Source organism: Macaca mulatta, chromosome 11, assembly GCF_049350105.2.
Source record: "Macaca mulatta isolate MMU2019108-1 chromosome 11, T2T-MMU8v2.0, whole genome shotgun sequence".
In the NCBI taxonomy this organism is placed as follows: Eukaryota; Metazoa; Chordata; class Mammalia; order Primates; family Cercopithecidae; genus Macaca; species Macaca mulatta.
Genome location: NC_133416.1, coordinates 132,122,358 through 132,145,141, shown reverse-complemented (window position 1 = coordinate 132,145,141; position 22,784 = coordinate 132,122,358). Strand labels below are relative to the sequence as shown.

Here is a 22,784-nt window from a genome sequence, read left to right as displayed (position 1 = left end):
CTGGAGTGCAGTGGTGCAATCATGGCTTGCTGTAGCCTCAACCTCCCAGGCTCAGGTGATCCTCCTGCCTCAGCCTCCCTCGTAGCTGGGATTACAGGTATGTGCCACCACACCCACCTAGTTTTTAAATTCTTTTTGTAGAGATGGGGTCTTGCTCTGTTGCCCAGGCTGGTCTTGATGTCCTGGGCTCAAGAGATCCTCCCGACTCTTGGCGTCCCCAAATGCTGGGATTACGGGCCTGAGCCACCGCACCCAGCCTGGGGCCTCTTTTTTCTAATTCCCACATGGTGGGAGTCAGTTTGTGACCCCAAGAAGCAGATGCCCAGTGAGATTAGACATGCAGGAGGCTGACTAGGGGAAAGGGCCCTGAGGGGAAAAGGAACAGGGAGGGGAAAGGGAGAGCCTTCAAGCCGTGGCGCTGGGCCTGCCCCTGTGCAGGAGAGAGGGAGGGAATGAGGTTGGAGTAGGAGGAGCTTCAGGCTGCAGATAGTTCTAAGGTTTTTGTCCCGGCCAATGGGGAGTCCTGAGACCAAGATCCCCTCCCGGAGGGTCCCGCATGGCGCTGGGATGGACCTGCATTTATTTCCCGTCCTGCTTGCTCAGTGGCAGGAAGCACCCATGGGGAGCTTGGCACAGCACAGGTACAGGTGATTCAGAGCCTGGTATCTGCCATACATGCCCTGAGGGGGCCACTTTCAAGGCCACCACATGTGCCCATGAATATGTTATTTGCTAGTATACAAAGTAACTACTATGTTAGTTATTTGCTGGTGGCACTCCTGTGCGGGAAGACAGGGTTGGAAACAGTCTTTGTACAGGCCTAAGAGTTCTTTGAGGTAGGATAACGATCCAAGCAGTTTTGCATTCTGTATCATAATAAATCTGAAACTGTGGGCCGAGTGCGGTGGCTCATGCCTGAAATCCTAGCACTTTGGGAGGCTAAGGCAGGTGGATCGCTTCAGCTCAGGAATTCAGCTCAGGACTTTGAGACCACCCTGGGCAACATGGTGAAACCCTATCTCTACAAAAAATACAAAAATTAGCTGGGCACGGTGGCATGTGTCTGTAGTTCCACCTGATTGGGGATCTGAGGCGGGAGGATCATGTGAGCCCAGGAGGTTGAGGCCGCAGGGAGCCGTGATTGCGCCACTGCACTCTAGCCTGGGTGACAAAGTGAAACCCTGTCTCAAAAACATAAAAATAAATAAATACATCTGAAATTGTTGCAACACAAACATCTTTTTCTCGCTGTTGTCCTTGAAACTTTCTCTACGCTGTGGTATGTTGGCCTCCTGCCCGAGGCGGGTACATGGTCTTGTACAAATGTATTTGTTTCTTATTGCTGCTGTGACAAATTGCCACAGACTTAGTGGCTTAAAACGACACCCATTTATTCTCTTACACTTACGGAGGTCAGAAGTCTAAAATGAGTCTCATGGGATTAAAATCAAGGGTTGACAGGGTGGTTCCTTCCAGAAGCTCCAGGGGAGGATCTGTTCCTTGCTTCTCCCAGCTCCTGAGGCCGCCTGCATTCCTTGGGCTTTTACCCCATTCTGTCCCCTCTGAACTGCCTCCCTTTTTAAGGGCCCTGTGTGATTCCACTGACCCATCTGGATAACCCAGGGTCATCTCCCCATCTCAAGATCCTTAACGGAATGGCATCTGCAAAGTCCCTTTTGCTAGGTGAGGTCACATACTCAGATTCCAGGCGTTAGAACATAGGTGTCATTGTTCAGCCTTTAGGCATTAGGGGATGTCATTATTCAGCTCTCACATCAAATAAGAAAACTGGGAAGGTAGAAACAGTCCCTAGCTGGTAGGGAGTCCCAGATGAGCCATGTGACTCCCACATGTCCCTTTGTCTCTCGGGGCTTGGTACAGGCCTGGTCCCTCTGGGAGTCCACAGTTCCTGCTCCTGTGTGGGCAGCATCCGTTCTCCTGTTGCTGGTACCAGCTTCCCTCCTGCTCTCAGACCACCTGCCGCAGGCCAAGCTGACCATCCTCCCCTCCTCCCCAGCTCAAGGATGGGTAAGGGACCCAAGCATGGCTCATCAGAGTGGTTCATGACCTCGGCTAGGCCACTGAGAGCTTCACCTGAAATTCAGCATGGGACCGGGAGTATCAGAGAAGCTCTCTTTCTGCAAGGGGCTGGGACAATAGAATGAAGACTTAGAGCTAGTGGTGGTCATCCTACCTCCAGGTAGGAAGATCCTGCTTGAGAGTAAAGTCTACGTGGAAAAAATAGACTAATAAATAGAAAAAGGCCAGGGTCTATTGACCCGGAGCACCTGGATCCAGCTGTACCTGAAGCTACCTCTGCCCTGATAGTTTCAGATACCGAGATAATAAATCCTCCCTTTGGCTTAAGGCAGCTTCAGTTGAGTTTGTAATCCTCGCTACTCTGAGTCTTCTCTGGTATTCCCTTCTCTAATTTTGGACACCCAGCCCCATGCCTCAGAATTAACAAACTGTTTTTTGCGTAGGCAATAAGCTCCTATCAGCCTCCCTTGCTTTCCTTTCTCTCCTCTCTTTCCCCCTGTCAGCTGTGCTATTGGGTGATACATCCTAATGTATATTTAACAGTGGCTCAAAATCGAATTAATTTAGATTGGTTAATAAACTGTAACATCCGTTTCTAAATCAAGCTACATTTTCCTCTTGAGCAACTAAATTCATGCCCGTTGGTTTAATTTGTTGCTATTGTAATCCTTTAACGCTGATGAAATTATGGAAAGGTTTCTAGTGAAATTATCCAGATTTGATTAGTGTTTGAACATATTAATATTTTTCCTTCTGGGTAGTCTTTGGAGAGAGACTGGCTGAGGGTGTGCAGGTCCCACGGGCTGGGAGGGTGGGGAGCGCCACCTCAGAAAGGAAACTCAGTCTGTCCCTCTTCAGATAATCTTCTTAAAATACATTTTTAATTTTAATTTTAATTAATTTTTTTTTGAGATAGAGTCTTGCTTGTCACCTGGGGCTGAAATACCATGATGTGATCCAAGCTCACCACAACCTCCACCTCCTGGGTTCAAGGGATTCTCCTGCCTCAGCCTCCTAAGTAGCTGGGATTACAGGTGCCCGCCACCATGCCTGGCTAATTTTTGTATTTTTTAGTAGAGATGGGGGTTTTACCATGTTGCCCAGGCTGGTCTCGAGCTCCTGGCCTCAAGTAATCCGCCCTCCTTGGCCTCCCAAAGTACTGGGATTACAGGCATGAGCCACTGCGCCCAATTTTTATTTTTTAGAGACAGGGTCTTGCCATGTTGCCCAGGCTGGTCCTGAACTCCTGGCTTCAAGTGATCCTCCTGCCTTGGCCTCCCAGAGCACCGAGATTACAGGTATGAGTTGTGACACCCGGCCCTTTGAAAAAAAAAGTGCATTTATTGAGCACTGACTGTATGCACAGTCCTGGATATGAACGTTCTCAATGGAGAGTCTGCCAGAGAAGGTTTTGGGCTCCTAAGTGGCAGTTGTTCTAAGAGAACATTTGGAACCCAGTGGGTCCGCTCCAGCTCTGCCGCCAAACCACCTCTGGTTGCGACAGAACCTTTGCTGTCTGTTCATCGTAAACCGGTGCCGGGTAGGAAGAAGATGCTCACATGGAAGTCGCTTTAACCTTGGCTTTGACCGTGGAGGATTTCCTGCTGACTAAGAGCCCCTCTCTCAGACCCCATGGTGATCTGGAACAGTAGAGGTTGGGGAGAGGAAGACTGAGGGTCGGAGCTCCATGCAGACCCCGCCAGGAGGAGCAAAGCCCAGACCAGCGGCCTCCCTCTGCTGCCTCTACCCTGCCTCCTCCCTATGGAGCTTCCTCCCCCGTCACTGCCTGCTAATTCCATTTGTTCTGGAATGTGCCAGGCCTCGCCCCAAACAGTACATAAGCACCGAGGAATCTGAAGTGCGTTTCCAGGTTCCCTCCTTCAGGAAAGAGTGGGCCAGGCAGGGCTAGGAGCTAAGACTGGGGTGGACAATGGCAGGCACAGAGAGGTCCCCCAGGAGGGTCCCCAGGCTCCAGTTTCCAGCCAGTACATGGGGCCAGGGACCCTGGGCCAGCCTGACCTGCCCTCTACTCACTGACACTCTGGCTGGCGATTCCCGAGCATGGCACAGAGTTATCAAGAAGGGGCTGCCCTTCTTTTCCACTGAGTGAGGGATGGAGTAACTGCTCCTTGTGTTGCCAAGGGATACGCTGGATGCCCTTTGGATGCGCAGATGGCCGGGGCCAAGTCCCTCTGCCAAGCCTTTGCTGAAGCCATTTCCTCTGCAGGGCCTGACCTTCCCCAGCCTCCTGCCCGCTCCCCTTCACCCCACACTCAGCTGTCAGTGTGGAGCCGAATCCTCCTCCGGGAAGAACGCGCTCGCCCAGCCCGCAGTGCTTCCCCACCACACATGGTCACTCCAGAGCTGAGAACTGGCTTCCTCACAGCCAGTTCCCCCGGGGCCTGCAAACTCAGTGAGAGCAGGAGCCCCTCCCTGGCTGCCACCATGTCTGACTCAGAGTTCGTCCACTGGTGGGCCACAAATGTGCTTAGCTGCTCTTGCACAGAGATTCATTATTTTTAAAAACATTAACTGGCATCATTTAAAAGTTAGGATATTTCACATTAAAAATCTGGGCTCTGTTAAAAAATCAGATCTGGGCTGGGCATGGTGGCTCACGCCTGTAATCCCAGCTCTTTGGGAGGCTGAGGCAGGAGGATCACCTGAACCCAGGAGTTTGAGACCAGCCTGGGCAACATAGCGAGACCTCTACTCTACAAAAAACAAAACAAAACAAAAATTAACCAGGTGTGGTGTCATGCGCCTGAGGTCCCAGCTACTCAGTAGGCTGAGGTAGGAGGATTGCTTGAGGCTGGGAGGTTGAGGCTGCAGTGAGATGTGATCATGCCACTGCATTCCAGCCTGGGTGACAGAATGAGTAAGACCTTGTCTAAAAATAAATAAATAAAACAAGTAAGTAACCAGATCTGGTGACCCCGGGCCCTACATTCTTACGTGACAATTGTTGGAACTGGCCTTTAGATGTGGCAGGCACTCCCTTCGTCACGGTCACTGCGCTCCACTCCCTTCCGGTCCCTATTGCCATGCCCTGGCCACTCTGCTTGTTGACACTGCCTGTCTTGCCTCTGTAGGTTTTGAGCCTCCAACCCCCTGTCTAGTCCTTTGTGTCCCTGCCCCCTAGCCATGCCTGGCACACAGGAGGCCCTTTACATTCAGCCAGCCTTGCAACAACCTTGCAGGACACAGCTCCGCATATTCAAGATGAGGAAACTGAGGTTCAGAGATGCTAAGCACACTTCCAAGGTCAACGAGCGGGAGAGCCAGGATTTGGACTGCTGACTACCTGGTTTCCTAACCTGGTCTCCCTTCACTCCTCCTCCCCCACCACACCTGCAGTCACCAGGCTGGAGAAAGTCCTTTTCACTTAACGTTCCACTCATGTCCTCATCGGAACTCCTACTTGCGGCCGGGTGCGGCGGCTCATGCCTGTAATCCCAGCACTTTGGGAGGCCGAGATCGGCAGATTACTTGAGGTCAGGAGATTGAGACCAGCCTGGCCAACATGGCGAAACCCCGTCTCCACTAAAAATACAAAAATTAGCTGTGACACTGGCCTGATGGGCATGGTGGTGGGCTCCTGTGGCCCCAGCTACTCGGGAGGCTGAGGCAGAAGAATCGCTTCAACCCGGGAGGCGGAGGTTGCAGTGAGCTGAGATTGCACCACTGCACTCTGCTCTGGGCGACAGAGTGAGACTCCATCTCAAAATAAAAAAATAAAAAATAAATAAATAAAAATTCCCGACTTGCTTCATTTAAACCAGGGGTTGAAAATGTGGCCACATTGCGCATACACAAGGGGTGTGGATGGTGGAACAGAGGCCACATCCACTTGGCCCTAGCCCAGCAGTGCCAGGCAGGAGTGCCACCCAGTGTGGCAGAATTTCTGATGCTTCAGGGGAAGCGAGACACCTGGGCTTGTGTATGGAACATCTCAGTTTGTAAGCGTTTTCCACACACTCCGATGTGCACGAAATCCCTTTGGGATTGAATGGAGAATCTGCTCCATGTCGCTAAGCTCTGCCCTCACTGTAAAGCCTGGTTTTTGTCACTGATTGCAGAGTTCAGGCTCTACCTGGGGCGGCTTGGCCTCTATGTTCACTGTTCTCAGGAAGGGTGGTCAGGGAGGTCTCAGATGGGCCCAGGGTGCTACATGGGGGCCCCAGTATTACCAGTGCCCAGGAGGTATAGGACAGCAACCTCCAGCACCCAGAATCCCACCCTCCCCTAAGTACATGCTATCTCCAAGCCCTTTCCTCATGGTGTGGGTTATTCACCATTCATTAAAGAGAAAAAAATCAACAACCTATTACATACCAGGCACCATAAAAAGCCCAATGCCACTTCCAAAACAAAATCAGAAATGATTCCTAGCTTTCGAAAGACATGAGTTTTTCCACCTTCTGGAACGTTAGCGCCAGGCAGGCAGGGATGCTGCTTGTCTAGTTCCCTGCTGTCTCCCAAGTGCCTAAAACAGAATCCAGCACACAGTAGGTGCTCAGCAAATGTTTGTTGAATGACTACACGACAGTATAGTAGTAGCATCTTCGCAGGCTTTCGCTGTTGGGAATTCCGCAGTAGGGGCTCCTATGCGCATTCCTCCTTTAGGGATAAGGCAACTAAGATGCTGAGAGGCAAAGACACGGGCCAGCATTAGCCCAGCTGCTCTGAGTGGGGCCAAGAGTACAGCTTAGGCTTCTTCTGACGCCAGCCAAGGAACAAAACCCTCTCTGTCTTCTCAATCTCCTTGCCAGCGTACAACTTGAGATTGTTCACATGGTGGATTTCCAGAGCCTACGGTCGGCATCTAATGAACAAATACATGGGTGGGGACTGACTGCCTCTTGTAAGAATCTCAGCTGAGCCCTTCAAGGCCACTCTAGGAAGGTTACTTCTTGGAAGGGGACTTATCTCTTCCTTCCCAAAAGAGCTGCATTCTAAAATCCAAGCAGCCATGGAGTAGCTGCTCCTGGAAGGATACATCAACATCCATGAAATGTAATGATGTCCTCAAGTGAAATATTTCAACAGAGTGCTGAGGAACCCAACAAAAGAACATGAGTTTAGGGGAAATACATACACACGCGCGCGCGCGCGCACACACACACACACACACACCCCAAATTCTTTCCTTAAAACATAAGCTGGAAGGATTTTATCTGCTCTCAGAGGGAAAACTCAAGAGGTTTAATTTAAAACTTGGGCGGGCTTGTGGTTTTTCAATGGGCTGATTGTTCCGTAGTCAGGGAATGAGATAATAAGAAAACATTTTTGAGCCAGTGTTTGGTTTGGCTTCAGAAATTCAAACCAGCCTTCTTCTGAGAGCTGTCAGGCCTCGTGCATGGTTCAGGCTGGTATCTACCCCCGTCAGGAACCCAGGTTTGTGATAACATTTATGCAGCCAAAGACTTCCAAGGGAATGAAGGCCGAGGGGTGCCTTGTGCACTTTGGCACAGCAGAACTTGGTTGAAAGAGGCAGGTCTCTAACCTGGCTGCACGTCACCCCATCTCCAGACACCCAGCCCTTAGCAATCATGTAAAATATGGCTTAAGGCAGGCTGGATGCTGTGACTCACGCCTGTAATCCCAACACTTCGGGAGGCTGAGGCGGGCGGATCACTTGAGGCCAGGAGTTTGAGACCAGCCTGGCCAACATGGTGAAACCCCGTCTCTACTAAAAACACAAAAATTGGCCGGGTGCCGTGGCTCACGCCTGTAATCCCAGCACTTTGGGAGGCCGAGGCGGGCGAATCATGAGGTCAGGAGTTCAAGACAAGCCTGGCCAACATGGTGAAACCCCATCTCTACTAAAAATACAAAAAATTAGCTGGTTGTAGTGGTGGGCTCCTGTAATCCCAGCTACTCGGGAGGCTGAGGCAGGAGAATTGCTTGAACCCAGGAGACAGAGGTTGCAGTGAGCTGAGATCACCAGTGCACTCCAGCCTGGGCAACAGAGTGAGACTCTGTCTAAATAAATAAATAAATAAACAAACAAAAATTAGCTGGACATGTGGGCTCATGCTTGTAATCTCAGCTACTCAGGAGGCTAAAATATGAGAATCACTTGAACCCAGGAGGTGGAGGTTGCAGTGAGCCAAGACCACGCCATTGCACTCCAGACTGGGTGACAGAGTGAGATTCCGTCTATATATATATATGGGTTAAGGCAGACATAAGGGTAATCTGCCATGATCTGGAAGCCCCATAATGAGACAGCATCTTTTGATCTGTCCTCAGCAGGGTTCATCATCCTCCTGCGATCTGCATCAACCTACTGGAGGGGAAGCCTGAACTGCTGTTCCCCACAAGGCAGCCCACATCTCCCCAGTGTCCCTTGGGGACTTTTGATATTGATTTTACCTGATGGAAATGAGCAGAATGACATTGCAAACGCAGTGGGCTTGTTTTTTCCCCTTTGCTTTGCCTCTTTCGGTCTGCTTTGGGCTCTCTGGGGAAAATGACTGTTGCTGATGGAAACAGGAATTCCTAGAGCCCCAGTTCGGGGTTAAGGTGATGCATGCAGGGCAGACCAGCCCCAGAATCAGGGCTTAGCCTGGGAGGGTTCTTGCTTCACCCAGGAAAGAATTCAAGGGCAAGCTAGTGGTGTTAACAACTTTGATTGCAGCCACAGTGCAGGGCAGCAGCAGAAGCACCAGGAGGTCAGGCGGTGTGCCCAGAGCAGCAGCTCAGAGGCTGCCCTGCAGTCTCCTTTATACCCACTCCTAATTATATGCAATTAAGGGGTGGGTTATACAGACAATTCTAGAAAAAGGGTGATAACTTCTGAGTCATCAGGTCATGGCCATGGAAAGGGGTGATAACTTCCAGGTGTTGCCATGGCAATAGTAAACTGATATGGCACACTGGTGGGTGTGTCTTACAGAAAGTTGCTTCTGCCCTGCCCCTATTTTAGCTAGTCCTCAATTTGGTCCAGTGACTGAGCTCTGCCTTGAGCGGAGTCCTGCCTTCTACCTCAGAGGGAGATCAGGTAGAAGTTTTAGTGGCATTTGCTCCTGGAGTACCAAGCATTTCAGGGGAGAGCCTCTCATTCATGGGTGGCTGGGCTGTAAGGGGGTTTTGAGTGGAATCGCTTGCTGCATGGTCTTCCCCAGGGGGAGTCTCTAATTTCAGGTGACCCATGCCCCTCTTAAGAATAATGTTGATTGACATGTTGGTGTTCTGCCCCAGGAGCCTCCACCTGTATCTAAAGAGGCCGGCTAATGGCTTCCAGCAGGGACAGGTGACACCTGTGCTCAGCTCCTCTCAAAAACGACTCATCTCTCCTTCTGCACCTGGCATTTCAGTCTAGAGGTCTGAAGACCCGCAAATGGTCTTCTCTCATCACCCCAGCCCTACACCTCAACTTAGCCTATGACTGGCCCTTATTCGATGCCCACTTCTGACCCTAACCCCAACTCACCAAAGCTGGTCCTTAACTGAGACCTGAGCCCTCTGTGAGGCCTGAGAAGCTGAAGGGGAGGTTTGGTCCTGCGATGCCCCTGGGACGCCTCGCCCAGCACGTCCTGGCCAGCACAACATTTGCCACTCACGCTTACACCTTGGACAGCTCCCAGGGATCCACTCCTAGGTCTCCCATCTGCCAGACTGTCACATACTTCTTCCTCTGTTGGTTTGCCCTCCAACCACGCCTCAAGCACTCTCCCTCTTACCACCATTCCTTAAAGATTATGCTTCCAACCAGGTGCAGTGGCTCACACGTGTAATCCTAGCAATTTGGGAGGCTGAGGTGAGAGGATCACTTGACCAGGAGTTCAGAACCAGCCTGGGCAACAAACAAAGTGAGACCCCATCTCTACAAAAAATATACAAAAATTAGCTGAGCATGGTGGCACATGCCTACAGTCCCAGCTACTCGGGAGGCTGAGGCAGGAGGATCGCTTGAGCCCAGGAGGTCAAGGCTGCAGTGAGCTATGAATGCACCACTGCACTCCAGCCTGGGTGATAGAGTGAGACTCCATCTCTAAATAAAAATAAAAATGAAAAAAGAGAGAAGAGAAGGGGTGTATAATCAAAAGCAATGAGCCTGAGGCTGCAAGGTGCGTGTTTTCCAGACAATGGAAACTGCCGTGGGCCATGACAGCCCCCAGCTGATCCTGTACCTGAGGGGAACGGTTTGGGGTATGAGAATACGGGGTGCACCCTGGGAGCCGGCTGTGGAGCTGACACTTGGAGAGTGGGGGGCTGCCCTGTGAGCCTGCCAGGGCTTTCTCCCCAGCCACTCAGCCTCCTTGGGTCCCCTGCCCCAGCCTGCCTTCCCGGCCAGTCAGGGCGCTGAATACCTCCGGTAGCCATGAGACCATCTCCCACTTGTGGGAGCCTCCCTTTATTTGTTGGCTAGGGCTGGCGGAACTAATTAAGCCACAAGCTGGGTGGCTTAAAACAACAGAAATGCATTCTCTCAGTGTTCTGGACGCCACAAGTCAGAAATCAAGGTGTCCACAGGGCGGTGCTTCCTCTGGAGGCTCTGGCGGAGGAGACTTCCTCCCCTTCCAGCTCCTAGCAGCTGCCTGCAACCCCGGACCTTCCTTCCTTGACGCAGCTGCGTCACTGTCTGGCTGTCCTTTGTGCGTCATCTGTTTTTACAAGGACACCAGTCACTTCATTTAGGGCTCGCCTACTCCACTGTGACCTCATCTTAACTTGGTTCCATCTGCAAAACCCTGTTTCCAGATAAGATCACCTACACAGGTTCAGGGTGGACATGGATTTGGAGAACAGGGATGATATTCACCCTGGTAAACTCCCCAAGGGCCTGCACTGGGTGAAACACCTCCCCTGTTTCCCCACATAATCTTCACAGCAGCCTGTGAGGCAGGTGCAGTCAATTCCCACTGCATGGATGAGGAAACTGAGGCTCACAGAGGCTGAGCATCAAGCGTCCAAAGCTGCACAGGCTGGGGGAGGAAAATGGCTTGGAACTAGATAAAGGTGGCAGGTGGACAACATCGTGAATGGACTAAATAACACTGAACTCTACATGCTAAAAGGGTTAATTCTATGTTGTGTGAATATTACCTGGTAAAAAGTATTCTATCTTGATACCTTTCCACTATCTAAAAGCCACGCTGCTAGAGGGAATCTGTGGTCTTGAGATGTGAATCCCATCCCTGAGCCACCTCCTTCGATGGGAGTCTGTGTCCAGGAGGCCTCGGTTATAGTGCAGATGAGATTCCTGGAAGGTGGGGACTGTGTGCTGAGTGCCTCCCTTTAATACCCAGCATGGACTGGGTTCCCTCACTGGCCACCTGTCATTTTAGGAAGCAGAGGATATGGGTAAGTTTTGCTTAATTAACTTTGGGGGAAGGGATACAGGGAAAGTGAGGGCAATTGGGAGCTAGTTTTTTGTTTGTTTGGTTTTGGTTTTTTATTATTTATTTATCTTTTTGAGACAGAGTCACTCTGTTGCCCAGGCTGGAGTGCAGTGGCATGATGTTGGCTCACTGCAACCTCCACACCCTGGGTTCAAGCAATTCTCCTGCTTCAGCCTCCCAAGTAGCTGGGATTACAGGCACCTGCTGCCACACCCAGTTAATTTTTGTAGTTTTAGTAGAGATGGGTTTTCACCATGTTGGTCAGACTGGTCTCAAACTCCTGGCCTCAAGTGATCCACCTGCCTCTGCCTTCCAAAATACTAGGATTATAGACGTGAGCCACTGTGCCCGGTCTGTTTTTGTTTTTTTAGAGACAGGGTATTGCCCTGTCGCATAGGCTAGAGTGTAGTGGCATGATCATAGCTCACTGCAACCTTGACCTCTGGGGCTCAAGGGATCCTCCTGCCTCAGCCTCCCTAGTAGCCAGGACTACAGGTGTGCACCACCACACCCAGCTAAATTTTTAAAAGTTTTGTAGAGACAGGGTCTCACTATGTTGCCCAGGCTAGTCTTGAACTTCTGGGCTTAAGCAATCCTCCTGCCTCGGCCTCCCAAAATGCTGACATTACAAGTGTGAGACGCCCACCCAGCCATAGCCAGGATCTTGGGGTTTGTGTGTTTTTCCTGTACTGGCCCGTCCAGCCCATCCCTGACCTCACTCCATGCACGCCCCCAAGCCCCTCGCCCGCCTGCTGGGAGAGCTGGGGTCACTGTCGAACAGTCAGCCCCAGGAGCCCAGCTTCCTATGTATTTGCTGAAAGGCCTGATACAACCATAGCTCAATTTTATTGATCTTGTCAAAAGCAGTAATTCAAGAAAGCTATTTAAATTCACAAGAGGAAGCCAGAGCAATTATCCACGTCTGCATCAGATTCTTCATCATTTTTGTTATTGGCTGTGGAGCCTGGAGACATTTTGTGTGAGGCTGACGCGGCAGCGAGGGGGCCGCTGAGGGTTGAGGTTTTGTTTGCAGCCCAGGAAAACAAATATCATAATCGACAGTTCGCCAATAGAAGTCTATATGCATAAAGGTTTACAGGGTCTTACCAGGGGGACACGTGGGCACCCAGTGGTTTAGATTCACTTTGTCCCTAATCCCAGCCAAATCCCGTCAGCTTGTTCCCACAGCCCCTATTTTAGTACATAATAACATTTTGATTTGTGATGGAGCGGGTGACTTTTTTTTACAGTCTTTTCCCCACAGTTAAACTTTAATGACAGATTAAATCACAGTGGAATTCGAGTGACAAGCAGATGAGATCTGTGGCAGGCACCGTGAGTCTGGCTGGGTGGGCTATGGCAGGGGTTGGGGAAGATGATCCCACCTACCCACCACCACAGTGCCTTGGACCTCAGCAGATGGCAGCTCTCTGAACTGGGGTCATGATTAATTCATCTCTTAATCCCTGGCACCCAGTAAGTGCGTGGTACGTAGCAGGTGCTCCAGTGAATAACTGAATGAATGAACGAATGAGCTGGCTGAGTTGCCTGCTTTAAATTGTTGTTTGCCGAACAGTTGCTCAGGGATATCCTGGTGTCATGATATTTTCTGTCTGTGCTGGACATCTTCAGTGTGTCTCCCCAGGCCCAATAATCACTCTGTTCATCTAGGATGGCCTGTTGGCTTCCAGCCCTCGGGTGTCCAGCTAGAGGCTGGTGGCAGGAAGAGAGAGAGGCCTGGAAGTGTTTACAGCCCCAGTTCCTCTCTGCAACGTCCAAGGTTGGCTGCACCCCTCTTACAAAGGATAGGGCTCCTACGGGGTGGTGTTCTCTTACAGCCACCCTCTTCATGTTCTGGTAATTTACCTTCAGGTGTGGTGACAGCTCCTCACTATTGCTACCTGGAGGGGAGGAGCTTCTCTACCCCCTGCTCACACCTTTGCAGATAGTTAGTTGATTAGTTAGTGCTTCTCCACGTCCTGTGTCAGTGTACCCTCCTCTGTTTTCTATTGGGATCCTAACTGATAATGCATCTAAACTACTGTATTCTTCTCCTTCTAAATTCAACTCACATGGTTTTACTCAAGGACCAACTTGAGCCATGCCGAGAGCCAACAGTTCTCAAAGTGTGGTGCCACACCAGCAGCCTCAGCCTCACCTGGGAGCTTGTCGGAGATGTAAACTCAGGCCCAGCCTGGACTCACTGAGTCGGGCATTCCGGGCTTGGGGGGCAGCTACCTGTGTTCTCTAGGAGATTTGGACACATTCTCAAGTGTGAGAACCACTGGTCTAAGTAAGAATTCCAGCAAAATCATAGGTTTGGGTTATGTGTGGTCCATGCTACTGGATGCCTTCTCAACATCCACTCTGCCCCCACCTTCCTTACTAATGAAACCCTAATTTTGTTCAAGACAGTAGTGCACCTGGTTTGAATCCCACCTTTTCTAGCTTCCTCTACAAGTAAGGGTTGCTGTGTGACACAGCTCTTGCCAATAAGATGTAAATGGATGTCCTTGGGTGGGGCTTCCGTAAAAGCTCTTTAAAAGGTGAAGGGTGGGTGGGCAGCAGTGCAGGAAGCTAGTGCAGGTCTTTTGCCCTTTTCTCTTTTTTCTCTTCCTGCCTGGAATCTAGATGCAATGCTGGAGGTACAGCAGCCACTTTGTGACCATAGGTGACTATGAGGATTAAAGGGGTAGAAAAGGGCCTGGGTATTCATGGCATGGTGGGGCTGCCTTCCTACCCTTGAACAGGCCACCTCCAGATGTCTTGTTAAGAGGGAAACAGAAACCTCTTATTTGAGTAAGCCACTGTTATTTGGGTTTTCTGATATATGCGGCCAAATGCAATTTCTCGTTAAAATAAATACGTAACTATGACAAGAAGTGGTCATCGGTGTGTCCCACTGCCAACAGCCTCACAGGCCATGAAACCCTTGAAGCCTCATCATTGAAGGTAAGATTCCACTTGAGACTGGCACACAGAAGCTTGCCTGGCAGAGCTGGCTCTGAGCAGATGCAGGATTTATAACTTTGTTTATACTTGCATCCTCGCAAAAGAGAATCTGAAGACAACTTCGAGTCAAGTTAAACTAACATTAAAGCGGGAGAAAGATTAAGGAGACCCAGGAGGTATCAAATGACATTTTAAAAATCGTCATTATCATTGTCATCAATCTCAAAATCTCCAGAATACTATTTACAAGGAATGTGCCAGGTCCTGGAGACCCTAAAGGTACCAGCAGCCTGATCTGAGCTTCCAAGGAGCTCACCATGCAGGCAAGAGGCTAGGCCAAGAGTTCACTGCAGCTGGGCAATCAGGGAAGACTGCTCAGAGAAGGTGGCATTTGTGCCGGTAGCCAGGGGAAAAGAGAATGCCCATTGATGGAATATCTGCCTGTCTCAGGCACTGCGTCAGAGGCTCCTGCCAGCTTCAAAGCTGCTCTATGAGGAAGGGATTACCATGGGGAAACTGAGGCTCAGAGAGGGAAAGTGACTTACTCAGTGCCACACAGCCGATTGGGGGAGACCTTGGGCCCACTCTGAATCTTGAGTACTCCAATCTGAGTCTTTCGGCATCATAGACACGGTTTCCCCAAGGCACTGAGAGATGCCAGGGAGGGGACCGCAGCTCCAGAGAAACCACAGCCTCTCGGTGTTGCTCGGGGTGCACTAGTACCCGCCCAGATGCTTTTAATTATCCACATTTTCCAGAAGAGAAAGTTGGCTCAGAGAGGTGAAGCCACCTTCGAACAGGGTGGAGGAGCAGAGCCAGGGCTCACATCCAGGGCTGTGGGGCTCTAGGGGTCTGGCCAGAGTGCACTGGGAATTCCAGGAAGGCTTCACGGAGGAGGACCAAATGTGGCTGAGAAGGTGGCAGAGGAAGAGGCTTAGGCAGAAGCACAGCAGTGGGATCATGGCAGTTCTGTGTGGTCGGGTTGGCAAAGAATTAGATGTCCATTGCGTGTTTCCTATGTCACCGTCCTGAGCGCTTTATAGCTATCTACCCCTTTCCTCTTCACAGCCCTGTGAGCTTGGTGCTGTTTTTGAACCCATCTTACAGAAAGGGAAGCTGAGGCAGGTTACTATTCAGCCTCTCTGTTCTCTGCTTTCTAGGCATCTCTCTTCTTGCCCATTCTGCAGATAGCCCAGTGCCCTGGGCAGGATTTCTGTTCCAGGTGAGCATGGACAGCTGGGGCAGTGCAGCTTCATCCTTTGAGGTGTTGAGCTCTGGCTCAGAACCTCCCAGCCTCACTGGTGGACTCTGTCCTACAACTGTGCTTTCCTCCCTTCTCCTCACCTCATGGCCCCAGACAGGGAACTCAGCCCTGCAGCAGATGTCTGAGGCCCTCCTTGTCCAGGTTCTTTCCTTCTGGGAGGAAAGTCCCCCTTGCATGTCCCTTTGGGGAAGAATCCTTTCCTTCTCTTCACCCATGTAGTTTGGGTGGGGCAGACTCTGCTCCATCACCATGGCAATTGGTTCAGGGATAGTCATGTGACCAGGCCAGGCCAATGAGAACCTTCCCTGAGACTTTTGCTGGAACCACTTGGGAAAGAAGGTCTCTTTTGGCAGATTTGCTGTGCTGGTGCGATGTGCCCAGACCTGCCTGAGAGACAATCCAGCCTAGAGGAAAGCAGCACCAAGATACAGAAGGACTGATGGTGGTGTTCATTGAGCCCCTGAATCAAGCCATGCTTGAAGTCCCCCCAGACTTTTTAGTTATACAAAATGACAAATTTCTTCCTTTTTTTTTAGATGTGGTCTTGCTCTGTCGTCCAGGCTGCAATGAAGTGGTGTGATCTCGGCTCACTGCAGCCTCTGCCTACTCCCGGGTTCAAGCGATCCTCATGCCTCAGCCTCCCAAGTAGCTGGAATTACAGGTGCGTGCCACCAGCCTGGCTAATTTTTGTATTTTTAGTAGAGATGGGGTTTCACCACATTGGCCAGGCTGGTATTGAACTCCTGACCTCAGGGGATCCACCTGCCTGGCCTCCCAAAGTGCTGGGATTACACGCATGAACCACCATGCCCGGCCCAAAATGATAAAATTCTAAAAGTTGGGTTTTCATCTCTGGCTACCCACCGTTCTGTCATTCCTCTTCCCCCTCCCCTAGCCTGGATCATTTCTGGGTGCATCAGACTTTGTTAAAATTTGGGGAGAATGGAGTGGTTTCACAGCACCACACTGCTCCGCCTTTTTTTTTTTTTTTTTTTTAGATTCTCCAACTTTCCTGTTTTCCAGTTCCTTCCTCTCAGCCTCTCCAGGAAACTCTACTTCCCAAACTTTCCTATCCAGGCCCCTCCCAAGCTTGGGCTCCCCTCACATTTCCAAAGCCTTATTATGGTGTCCTGCTGAGGAGATGGCCCCTGTTCCTTCCGCATGCCCTGGCCTCACAGAGGAACTGGCTTTGGGCCTTGTCCACTTTTCCCTTCCCCTTTGTGAGCAGGCTCAGGGAGCCAGAAGGTCTGAGTTCCAATGGCAGCCCCTCCCTTCACTGGCTGTGTGACCTCAAGCACATTACTCACCCTCTCTGTGCTTCTGTAACCTGGTCTGTAAAATGGGAATGCGGCTAATGCCTTTTTCTTAGGGTTGCCCTGAGGCTTACTTGAGTGCATTTGTGGAAAACACTCAGCACCATACCTGTCTTGTTATATTTGTTGTTACTAGAGGGGGATGATGTAGGAATTCATGTTCCCATTGGAATGAGTTATGTCACTTCCCTTAGGAAGCAGACGCAGTTACCAATGCGTTTGAAAGTAACCATTCCCCTACCTCCAGCACATCAGGAGGACTTTCGAAAAAAAATCCTCTTCCTCAAATAGAAAGGAGAGCTCTGGGAGGAAACGGGGGGGTGGGGTCCTGTTGAGGGAACCCTTTGGCACATGGAGGAGGAGGGGCTCTGGATCGATGCCTGGGGTGGGAATACAGAGCTATTGCTGGCTTTGAGCTGGGAGAGGGGGTACTTCAAGAGTTTGGCCTCTGGAGGGTGTGCAATGGGGCCACATTCTTGCTGTTTCTTAATGACTCCTCCAAGCCCCACGCCAGCACTGGGCAGTCGAGAGGCAGTTTCCCCTGCATGAGCTGAGCTGCTTAACAGCTGATGTGGAGATGAAAAAGAACCCAATCAAGCTAACAGCCCTTCCTGGCTGCCCTGCAATGACGGTGCTTTGTGCTGAGCCAGGGGAAATATTGGCCGTTTAAGCATCCACACTCTCTGGGGAGGAACTGCAGAGGAGGGCGGCTGCCCGGCAAACTCGAGAGAACTGAAGTCGCTGTGGGCTTCCGGGGAATGGGAGGTGCGGGGATTGTCACAGGCAGCCCCGGCGTCCCTCTATCCCTAAAGTAACCCCATGTTCACGGTCAGGGAGGTGATGCGCTCTTTAGGCTGAGTGGTCTCACTGCGCTATTGTACAGATGAGGAAACTGGGGCTCAGAACAGGGAGGTGACTTCCCTGAGGTCATATGACTGGGAAGTCCTCAACACGGGCCAGATCTGCCTGACTCCCAATCCCTTGTCATTTTTGTTCTGCAGGTGACCTCCCAGAGCTGGCAGGCACAGGATGGAGGAGGTGGGGGTAGGGCTGGAGAAGCCAGTCTGGAAATAAAGCAGAGAAGGTTGAATCTGGGGGCTTTGAAAGTGAGACTTAGGGAGGGGACCTGGATGCAGGCAGCTGGAGGAAGAGGGTGTGTGTGCTGCAGCAGGAAGGCTGATGGCAGGGGTGTCAGGGAGGGACAGAAAGAGACAGAGGAGATAGAGAGATGGGGTAGAGAGGAAGAGGCGAGAGAAAGACAGATACACACACACACACACACACACACACACACACACACACACACACAGTGTCAGAGTTATTAACCTCTTCCTTGGTTCTTCAGGGTTGCCTGATGTCCTAGACCACTTCTACAGCTGCTGAATATCCACTCATTCATTTATTCATTCATGCATTCATTCAATAGAGACATATCTTTAATTGAGCACCTACTACATACAGGCTCTATGCTAAACTCTGGGAAATCTAGCAGACGACAAGACAGGCAATGTCGGGACTGTCACGGAGTGTACATTTCAGTGAGAGGGTAGGGAGACCAACAGAGACGTAAATTATAAAAGGAGGGGAAAAAAGGCAAACAGTAGAGAGAGAACCTCAGGCCCGGAGGCAGTAAGGCGGGTGGGGACGGGGTGCAGACTCACTGGCAGGACAGGGAGGGGGCCACTTTTTATAAGATGATCTCGGAAGGCTTCTCAGAGGCGGTGATGTTTGAGCTGGAACTCGTGTGTCAGGAAAAAGCCAAGGTTCTGTGCCCCGCAGGCTGGGACTGGGCGAGCCGACCTCGGAAGCCTTTCAGATGGAGGGAGAAAGGCTGAACAGGAACCTTCGGATGACGGGAACCCGAGCTGACCTTTCCACTGCTGGAGACTTCGTGGGAGACCCTGTGCTAGAACTTCCCAGGAAGTGCCTCCATGAGATTCCAGACCCACAGAAGCTGAGAAAATACATCATCGTTCCCAGAGGCTAAGTGTGGGGCATTTTGTTAGGCAGCAATAGCTAACTCACACAAGGGCCTTCTTGGAAGGAGAGCTGCTTTTTGAGGGTGAGAAAAAGCATTCCTAGATTTTTGCCAGCAGTTGGTCAAACTGTGTCACATGACCATGACTAGACCAATCTCTGGTTAGGGGTGTGATCATCTTGGACCAATCAGGACCCTGCCCTGGGGCTGGGCCATGGCTCCTGGGAATCACTGAGGGTGCTGGATGCTGGATCCCAGCCAGGAAGGAGCGGCCGAGATACTGCCTCCTGGACTCCATAATGTCCAAGCTGCCATTTATTGAACACTGACTGTATGCTTGGGTTTTCACCCACACCAAGCTCTGGCCCCACAGTTTTCTCACCAGCAGCCCCTTTCCCTCCTCCCAGCCTCCGTACCCGCCCATCCTGCCACACTGAATGCTGTTTCTGCCCCAGTTGCTAGTTAGAATCCCACGCTTCCTTCAAGGAAAACCTCACCTTGGAGTCTGTCTCCACTTCCTGTAAGAAGCCTTCCAAGATCCCCCACGGGGACTCATCAGACGAGGATAGGGAGTGATGTCATCCTGACTATCACGACTGCAATCATTTCACTGCCACGGAGCTGGGGTGCCCTAGGCGGGCAATTTTCTAGCTGTGTGACCTTGGGCAAGTTACTTAACCTTTCTGTGCCTCGCCTCCCCTGTCTGTAAAATGGAGATCATATTAGTACTTCCCTTGTTGGGTCATCATCCGAGTTAAATGTTATACACGCAAAGTGCTCGGGACCTCGTCCAGCCCACAGGAAGCATTAGATAAATGTTAGCTGCTGTCATTCCTCTCCCTGTTCTCTCAGTCCCCATCAGCGCTAAAGACTGACCCAGGTCCAATTGTCCTGCTTTGCATGTGGCTCACTGTGGATTCACATATGCACCCAGAGTGTACCCAGGAGCACCACGGAGCCCTGGCAAACTGCACAAGACAACCTGTCACGCTCCAGGATCACCTGGCAAATTTTCTCATGAATAAAACTGGGAGCTAAAAATGTCTCACCCTTTTCTCCACCTACAAACCCGTCAGTCTCCCCTCTCTACAGAGGGCACAAGGTTGCACAGATTGTTCCTTAAAAGAATGGAAAAGGCATTCCGGAATCCAGGGCTAATACAATTACTCTAAAAGCATTTCTCCCCTGTTCGAAGTTAACTCGCTCCTAACGATGATAAACTCTGCCGTGCCTGGCCCTCCAGCGCGAGGTGGGGTGATGATTCTCCTAAGCAGCGTTTTTTCTGCCTCCCACCAGGGTCCTGGTGTTCTCCACGCTCTGTGGCAGCCAGCATGCCAGCAGCATAGGTTTGGGGATCGCAGAAGGCAAGCACTGGGAGGCATTTCAAAGCCGTCCCAGTGCTGTCCTGGAGAAGAAGCGGCTAGGCTGCTGTCTGCTGACCTCCTGGGTGCCTCTTCAGAGCTTTCCAAAACAAGGGCTAAAGGGAAAAGACAATACGCCCTTCACCAGGAACCCCAGGAAGATGCAGGAATGTTTTGGCTCATTTAAGCTGGATAAGACCCAGATCCTGGAGGCTGTTCTGCAGATTTTGACACTCGGAACAATATTCCGGTTTTCACCGGGTGAGTCACTCTTGGGAGACGGAGCTGTGTTGTTAGCAGTTTCATTTTGACTTTGTGACAACTCATGCCCTCCCTACTCCCTTTATGCCGGCCCCCCAAAAGCATCTACTGCCTGAAGTGGAGAGAGGCCTGGCTTCTCTTCGTCTGCTCTGGGGAGACCCTGAGTAGGACTTGCTTCGGAGACTGGAGCAAACTTGTGCAGAGGGTTGCTTTGTGAATTACCTGGCACCATTGTTCAGGGAATGAGCCACAGTGCTTTGAAGGTTTGATACTCTGGAGTCCTTGGATATGCAGACGCCCAAAGAAAGAAGTGCTTTACCTTCATGGCCTCAGAGCTGGGAACATTCTGGACCTCGGTGCTGGAGCCTGCTTTCACTTTCTCTACCACCACAATCTCAGACTTGGCCAGACAGGGCACTTCAGACCTTCTCCTGACCAACCAGCCCAGGTCTGACTGGTTTTCCCAAAAGTGCTCACTGCATCACATATAGACTGTAGTGCACATTAAAATGAATTATGTCCGGAGAATGCAAGATGATCAGGCATGAACCGTTTTGACTCCAACAATTATAATGGCTCTGTGCTATGTGTCAGAGGCTATGAAACAGGTGTTAAAAAGAATGAGGTGACTGGCCACGCCTGTCATCCCAGCACTGTGGAAGGCTAAGGCGGGTGGATCACTTGAGGTCAAAAGTTCGAGACCAGCCTGGCCAATACGGGGAACCCTGTCTCTACCAAAAATACGAAAATTAGCCAGGCATGGTGGCGTGTGCCTGTAATCCCAGCTACTCAGGAGGCTAAGGCAGGAGAATTGCTTGAACCCAGGAAACAGAGGTGGCAGTGAGCTGAGATCCTGTCATTGCACTCCAGCCTGGGTGACAGAGCACAACTCCATCTCAAAAGAAAAAAAAAAAAGAATGAGGTGACCTCTGTGTGTCCAGCATGAATTGACGTCTCAGACATGTTAAATGAAAAAAGCAAGTCACAGAACAATACACAGAAAATGGTCCAAAACAGAAATAGCAACACAAAAATTTAAAAATGAAATCAAGAACTCTTCTACAAAGAGGTGGGATATGGCATAGTAGTCCTGTGACCACTTTGATCAAAGCCACAGCGGCTTGACCTCCCTCCAACATGTGCTGGCTGCTGGCCCTGTCCCTCTCTGAGCCTCAGTTTCCCTGTCTGTGGAATGGGGATGATAAAAGTAAAAGCCTTAGAGGGTTGCTGTGGACCCCGCAAAGTTTGTGAAGTACAGGCGCCCAGCCTCGTTGACTGTGCTTATCATCTGTGCCATGGGGACAGCCTCAGGGGGCGAGGATCTCTTTCCAAAAGATGTTACGGAATTTCTCACAGCTAGTGCATGTGGATTACATGAGTACATTTTTAACAAGTAAAAAAAAAGAAAGTTAAGGATGCTATTTCTAAAGGGAAAATATGCAGGAAGTTTTTAAGACCCTGACCCCTCACACACCCCCTCAGGGGCCGGCTTGCAGTTTCGGAGTGAGCACACGTGGGTAGCTCAGCTCTGCGGCGGAGGCTGTGGTCAGAGGCAGCTGCCTGGCGGAGGCTAGAAGGGCCCCTGGACATTTATCAAGGCCGGGGTGGGGAGACATGCTGCCCCCCACCCGAGGCCCCACTCACGTTACCTGGTGGCTGAGACAGAAGTTCCTCAGTGAAGCACGCTCCTTCCTGCCCGGCATGATGAGCAGAGATTAAGCACTCTGTTGACACACAAAGAAACAGCCCCATCTGGAAAATTCCGCAGCAGGGCGAGGCTGGCCAGGCCTTTAATACAGGGGCCTGGAGGCTCCTGAGTGTTTACTAAGAGCTCAGCGGATTGGGGGTGAGAAGGGAACTCTCTCAGTTCAGTAGCATGTTTTCACTGCACACCTACTGTGTGCCCGGCATCATTCCACACACTCAGGACGTGGCAGGTAGATAAATAAATGAACGTGAGGATTGGAGGCAGTTGTGAGTGTTCTACACAGATGTTAAAATTGATTGGATAGAAAGTGAGGGGGTGAGGGGGTGGGGTTTACCTCTGAAGAGGTAACATCACCTGCACAGGAACCTAAATCAAGTAAGAGAACCAGCCATGGGCATGTCTGTGGGGAGGAGCCTTCCAGCAGAGGGCACGGCAGGTGCAAAGGCCCTGTAGTAGGCTTGACGTGGAACTGGAAACTAGAGGTTTAGGAGGAAAACAGCGGGAATGAGGTTGGTAAGGAGGGCAGGCTAGATCACGCTGGGCCTTGTCAGTCGCTA

The 22,784-nt window shown here is 51.0% G+C and overlaps 2 long non-coding RNA genes across 3 annotated transcripts in view; one reads left to right on the top strand and one right to left on the bottom strand.

The window, feature by feature from the left end:
- The window catches only part of LOC114670987 (uncharacterized), a 66,814-nt gene extending 45,261 nt beyond the window's left edge, over positions 1 to 21,553 (top strand). Inside the window, exons 3-4 of one of the 2 annotated variants that reach the window (XR_003720863.2) lie at positions 16,143 to 16,267; positions 18,699 to 21,553. This is a non-coding gene — a long non-coding RNA (uncharacterized LOC114670987). Of the gene's footprint in view, positions 1 to 16,142; positions 16,268 to 17,920 lie in introns of those variants that run through there. The other variant, XR_013401682.1, reaches the window with a different exon arrangement.
- LOC144333206 (uncharacterized) lies at positions 1,173 to 5,154 on the bottom strand. Its single transcript, XR_013401685.1, has 2 exons — positions 3,201 to 5,154; positions 1,173 to 2,401 (listed from the first exon to the last, which is right to left on the bottom strand). It is a non-coding gene; the product is annotated as an uncharacterized LOC144333206 (long non-coding RNA).
- Positions 21,554 to 22,784: the final 1,231 nt, after the last annotated feature.